Here is a 6,773-nt window from a genome sequence, read left to right on the forward strand (position 1 = left end):
GGCAGACGCGGTCAAGGGTCCAGCAGTCAATGCCACACGTCCAGCATGACGCGGTCAAGGGTCCAGCTGTCAATGTCGGACACGCCGCGGTCGAGGGTCCAGCGGCCAATATTACATATGCGCATATTCACATAACCGGCCCGGGACTCAGTGAAACAGAAAACAACCATACAGGATACCAAATCACTACTTACCAAACATAAATCACACGTGCCAGGATCATGCATCACACAAGATTCAGGTATGCCAAAATCATATATTAGAAAATACAGAAGATAAGTAGTTTATCCAAATTATCAGGGTAAGGTTTTCAAAACGCTTTAGATGTCAAAAACATTTTATAACGCTCATGAAGGTGGTCATAACACCTATCGTATAGTAAACAACATAATAACCAGGAGTTACCTGCGAACTCCGGACAAGAGTACATTGGCTAAAGCCATACAGCACATATCAGGGTTTCAGTCCCCGCAGTTGGTTCAATAATAATTAAAATCTGTCTCAGGATAGATAAAATATCTCCCGTTTAGTAGTCGGGACAATAGCCATAAGTCCCTAGACTTGTCGCACCGAAGTGAGACAAACAAAACCATAGGAGGGGCGCCGGGGGTAACGGGCCCACCTTGGGTCAAGTCGGGGTGGCGGACATGAATCACGCCCATTAGACTCTACAGAGTCATCCAGGAAAGTTTCGGAGTGATTGGATTACATTTGTGAAAGTTATGGAGGTTTAACCACTTTTTTTTCAACAAAAGCAGCTTTTGAAGTTCAATTGAATTGAATGAATAGTACCAAGAAATCAATCTCGGTTTCCGATGAGCAGAATTTCCCCCGAGGCTAAAATCTCCACCTAGCACACCTAGGACATGCCAAAGAACAAAGGGGAAGGCTTTACATACCTCGATTGCGCCTTATGCTCGCTTGGCTTCAATTCCAATTTCGTCCAGAATCTACAAATGGTCATGTTTACCAATTGTCAATTTCAAGCTTTTCAAGAATCTAAGCTTAATCACATAATTGCCTACCGAAATTTCGGCAGCATTTCCCCTATAAACTCGCCTATCCGAATTTCCAATTGCTCTCCTGTTGACACAGAAATACCAACAATAACATATGGACACAACCATATCTTCAATTCTTTTATTTCAACAAGAACAACAACATATCAAAACAGCCCCCAACTATAACATAACGATGCCCAAAATTCTAACGAACACTTGCAATACACCAAGCAGCCCGTATGCACTTCTTATACCTTATTCCATGCAATATTTTCAGCAAATTTCTGAGAAATACAACAGCAGCCACACGACCCCACATCATCTATTCATATGCAACTAAACCACATTATTATCTCTATAATCCTTACAACAACCCACAACAATTTTTAACTCCAACTCTAACCTTCAAATTCCTTCATTCTCATCACATAATCTATGATTACAACAACCAAAATATTAATTCAAATCAGTCCATCAATTTCAATTAAAACAACCCCTAATCCATAAATCTCAACAAAACAACAAACGAGTTTATAATGTTGTTTTCTCCGTTCTAATTCGTTAAAACTCTAAATAAACACTTTAATAACATAAAATGAATCTTATAAATACCTTAGAAGCAGCTCAAACACGAAAATTTCATTCCCCAAGACCAATATTTAGCTCAAATTGAAGGCAACTCAACGTACAATGCTTTTCTCTTCATGAGCTTCGGGATTCGGGGCTCGGATTTTGATCAAAATGACCTTCTTAGCCTTGAAGTTTTCTCTCTCTCTCTCTCTAATGTTCTTGGAAGATTTTATGTTAAATGAAAAGCCCTCAAATAATTTTTCCTTATATACTTGACGTTAATGGGCCTCATGGGCCGAAATGTGAATGTTTGGATCGGGTCACAATTTTCTGCCCCGCCAGCCCAACTTGCATCGTCCATATCTACTTATCCGGATATCGTTTTGACGAGCGGTTTGTTGGGTTAGAAACTATACTCGATGAACTTCATTTTAGAATTTTGAAACACCTTAAAACTCCTCATATACTAGGAGATATGCCTCCAACAATATGGGCTAAAATCTGGTCCGAGATATTTTCTGAAGTTGTTTGGATTCATTTCGTTCAGCTTCGTTAACTTCTAATCCTCTTCCGACCCTCATGTAACCTCTTATACATACATATACATACTCATATACGCTCATAACTCGATTTCAAATCCTTTAGGTTACGATGTCACCTCGGGATACTTAAGGCAACCATATATATATAACGATATTCTTACTAACTCGATTAACTTTCCTTGAACTTTCTTAACTCATTCTTTCTTGTCTTAATTAAAATAGCACGGACTCTTATGGGGTATAACACGCAGGTACAGACGTTCGTTCTGGTGACCCGCCAGTGTAGGATACATATTCTACTACTTTGGAGTGCTCCCTTTGATTCGGAGCCCATATTTTTGGTACATATCTTTCGTTGTACATATATATATATATATATATATATATATATATATTTGACTATTTGGGGTACGGCGGGGCCCTATCTCGTCATATGTTTCTGTTATGGTTTGTAGAGGCCTGTAGACATATATGTGGGTCATGGGTCATTATTGTATGGTTCTGTCTGTGATCGGTGTCTTAAGCGGTCCCATTTACTGTGATGGCCGAAACGGCCCATATGTGTGTGTATGGATGTGTATATTTGGGCGATGTATTTTGCGCCAGCCTTGCCGGCTTCGGTATGATATTTGCTATATATGACCGCTTATAGCGATATCTGACTTCAGTATCTATACGACCTAATGTATGATAAATATGGATAAGTCCTAGATATATCGATTTGGTAAGTAAGTGTGTATGGGTGTTCAGCTAGGGCACTAGTCACGCCCCACGGGGTTGGGTCGTGACAAAAGTGGTATCAGAGCGGTTTGTCCTCGGAATGTCTACAGGCCGTGTCTAGTAGAGTCTTGTTTATCGGTGTGTTGGGCACCATATCTATAAACAGGAGGCTACAGGACATTTAGGGTGTTACCTTCCTTTCGATCTTAGATCGTGCGATAGAGCTGTGCCATTAAGATGATTTCTTTCTGACCGATTGTTATGTTTACAGTGATGCTTTCGAAGAAGGCGACGGCGGCCCAGAAGGGCAAAGCAGTGGCAGGAGAGACCAGTCAGGTACAGAGAGTCACTCGGGCTCGAGTTCAGACTATGCCCGATATTGCACCCCAGTCGGCGGGTTCTGCTACACCCCCACCATTAGAGGAGCCTGGAGCAGCAGCCGCTGCCACCATGGATCAGGAGGCGGCTCCACCATTAGCTCCGAAGGCCCCAGCACCCGAGCCTCCAGCTCCTCAGCCAGGGGCGGAGGACAGGGCGATGAGGGATGCTGTGCAGTTATTGACGAGATTGGTAGCAGGACAGGCTCGCAGACGCGGACTAGGGGGTGATGATGTGGATAGACGTGACAGTTTGAGGGTTCGTGATTTCTTGACCTGTAATCCCCCAGAGTTACACGGGTCTAAGCCCGAGGAGGATCCCCAGGATTTTATTCGACAGATGCAGCGTACGCTGAGATTAGTCAGGGCTTCTGAGACTGAGTCTGTGGAGCTGGCTTCACATAGACTGCGTGATGTAGCGATTAATTGGTATGAGTCCTGGGACCTGTCTAGAGGCGAGGATGCTCCTCCAACCATGTGGGATGAGTTTACAGCAGCTTTTCTCAGCCACGTTTTGCCTCCAAAGCTGTGGCGAGCGAGAGTTGACAGATTTTTACAGCTGAGGCAGGAGTGTCCGAGAGTACAGCTTAGAGTTTGATTCTCTGGCCAGATATGCGCCCACCATTGTAACTGATATGGACGACAGGATGCACTGGTACGTGATGGGTTTGGATCATTACTTGGTTGATAGCTGTATGGCGATGGCATCGCAGACTGGTATGGACATTGCCCGATTACAGACATATGCGAGACGAATGGAGGACCGGCATAGATGGCATTAGCCCGATAGAGACCGTGACAGGAGGTAGCCTAAGAGGGCTATGTCGGCTGGTTATTCTGGGGAGTCTCGAGGCGGGCAGCCTCAGCAGCAGTATAGCAGATATCTTCCTCAGTCAGGCCGGAGTATACATCCACAGTCTACAGGCAGACGATTTGATGGTGCAGGGCTCTCAGGAGCGGGCCAGAGCTCCAGGGCTTCAGGTTCGCAGGTGAGCAGAGGTTCCAGCCAGGCGAGGCCACCTATGCCTCGATGTTCTTATTATGGGAGGTCTCACCCAGGAGAGTGTTATCGAGCTATGGGTGCCTATTTTTCTTGTGGCCGCCAGGGCCATGTTATGAGAGATTGTCCGTTGGCGGGTGGTTCCGGTAGTGCAGCTCAGCCGACGGGATCAGCTGCGGGTTCATCCTCCACTTCTGTTGCTATGCGCCCTATGGGGCGGGGTATACCAGCACCAGCAGGCCGCGATAGAGGTCGTGGCGGAGTTTCTGATTCTAGCGGTCCCTCGAACCGCATATATGCCTTGGCTAGCCGACAGGATCAGGAGGCGTCGCCAAATGTAGTCACAGGTACATTATTGGTTTTCTCTCGAGCTATATATGCATTTATAGGCCCAGGTTCTACTTTATCATATATTTCTCCCCTCGTCGCTAGTAAAATTGGGATAACACCTGAACCTATAGAGTCGTTCGAGGTAGCTACACCGGTCGGGGATTTTATTATAGCGAGGCAGGTATATAAGGATTGTTCTGTAATTATATGTGGTCGTTGCACCAAGGCCGATTTGGTAGAATTAGATATGATGGAATTCGATGTTATTATGGGCATGGATTGGTTAGCCTCTTGTTATGCTAATGCTGACTGTCAGAAAAAAGGTAGTTCGCTTCCAGTTTCCAGGGGAACCTGTTATAGAATGGGCAGGAAATACAGCATCGCCGAGGGGTAAGTTTATTTCATACCTCAAGGCCAAGTCTTCCATTTGAAGAAGTTTCAAGAACAAACAAGAAAAATAAGAGAAGAGAGAACAAGAAGGAGAGGCCTACGGCCAAAGAAGAGAGAAAAAAAAATTGGAGCTCAAATCTTGAGTTCAAAAAAAATCATCTTTTGTGGAATTACTACTAATCTCAAGGTCCTCTTCATTGTGATACAAATTTGGGAGCAAGAGAGTATTTTTTTTTTATCAAGTGAAGAGTTTGGAAAAAGGTAAGAATTCTACTTCTTTTATTTTGGGAGAATTCTATATATATGTTGTAGTATGTGTAAATGAATGAAAAGTATGAAAATTTGTGTGTTGTGGGTGTTGTGTGTGGTGGCCGTGTGAATCACATTAGTGAAGGAGCAAGAATTAAATTATTTAGTATGCTAATTGTGTTGTTGTGACCTTGTGATGTAAATGGAAGGCTTATGGTGTTAGTTGGTGCGGAAATTTGTAGTAAGGTTGTTGTAGGAAAGTAATGTGATTTTAATATGATTTTATCTAATTGCGGGAATGAAGTTGTTATGTGTAAAGTATTGTTTTAGTTGTGAAATTGAAAGAAGGAAATGTGTCGTCGTTGTTTTGTCGCACTGGTGGGAAATTCGGGGGAAGTATGTGTTGGTGGAATGGTGTGAATATTGTGTGGATTGAATGAAATGCTTATGAATTGTGTTTGGTTGATCATGGATTAGTAATGAATATGTGAGCGTTGGAATTGGCTTGAAAATATGTAGTGAATTGAATGTTAATGGATTATGTAGCAATGAAGACTACTAATGTTAGAATATGTATTAAATTGATTGTTGGTATCATTGGAATAATCGTTGGTATTGTTGCTGACATTGTGGCCGAGTTAAATTCTCGGATTTGTTGTTGTATTTCTGGCCGAGTTGAATTCTCGGGGATGGCGCATTTACAGGGGAAATGCTGCCGAAATTTCTGTAGAAATAAGGTGTTTGATTGGAATTGAGTTCTTAGGTGTTTGTAACTAATATTTGGTGCGCATTAATGTTGTTGTAGATTTTGTGGAGCAAAGGGCCTAAATTCGAACTTGCGTAGGAAGCGGGCGAGGTATGTAAGGCTTACCTTTCTTTCCTTCGGCATGATCCTTGTAATGAACAACTTACGTATATGTATGTCCCTAAAGAAAATTCCATTCTTAGAGCCACTAGGATGGCCATCGTCTTTGACTTTCATACGTATTCCATATGGTTTGATATGTATATATATACGATGATGTTCGAAGCATTCAGTTGGTATATTCCCGAACGTGGTTCGAAAACAAATCGATATGACTTAAGTCTTGGATAAACAATTCGATATGGACGTATGGTACTAAAGTCTCCATTTGGTTTGACCCATAATGATATCAGAAAGTTACCAAATATGTTTGTTACTTGAATTTCCAAACACGGCTTACGAGATGTTATTAGGAGGCCCCGTACTTCAAAGGTTCTATTTAGTAAGTTCCGAGCTTGTCCACGATCCCTATTGGTCTATAGATACGAGCATACGTAGTACGGTTAAGATTATGGCATAATGGAGTAATAAGCTAAGTATAAGAATTCATAACCTTAAGATAATCTTGTAAGTACTAATGTCTTTAACTTTTGTATACAATTTCGGCACTAATACGTTATATCCGTGAATCGGGCAGTACGTTCCGCAGCAACACATTGTATGATATCCTATGAGTATGTATGTGTGAATCCGTTACATATGTATATGATATATGATGTCAGTACATTGATATGACTAAAGTTTGACTATTAAATGCTAGCACGTCGATTATTCTACCGAGCCTTTGAC

This window comes from Lycium barbarum, chromosome 6 (assembly GCF_019175385.1).
Source record: "Lycium barbarum isolate Lr01 chromosome 6, ASM1917538v2, whole genome shotgun sequence".
Taxonomy (NCBI): domain Eukaryota; kingdom Viridiplantae; phylum Streptophyta; class Magnoliopsida; order Solanales; family Solanaceae; genus Lycium; species Lycium barbarum.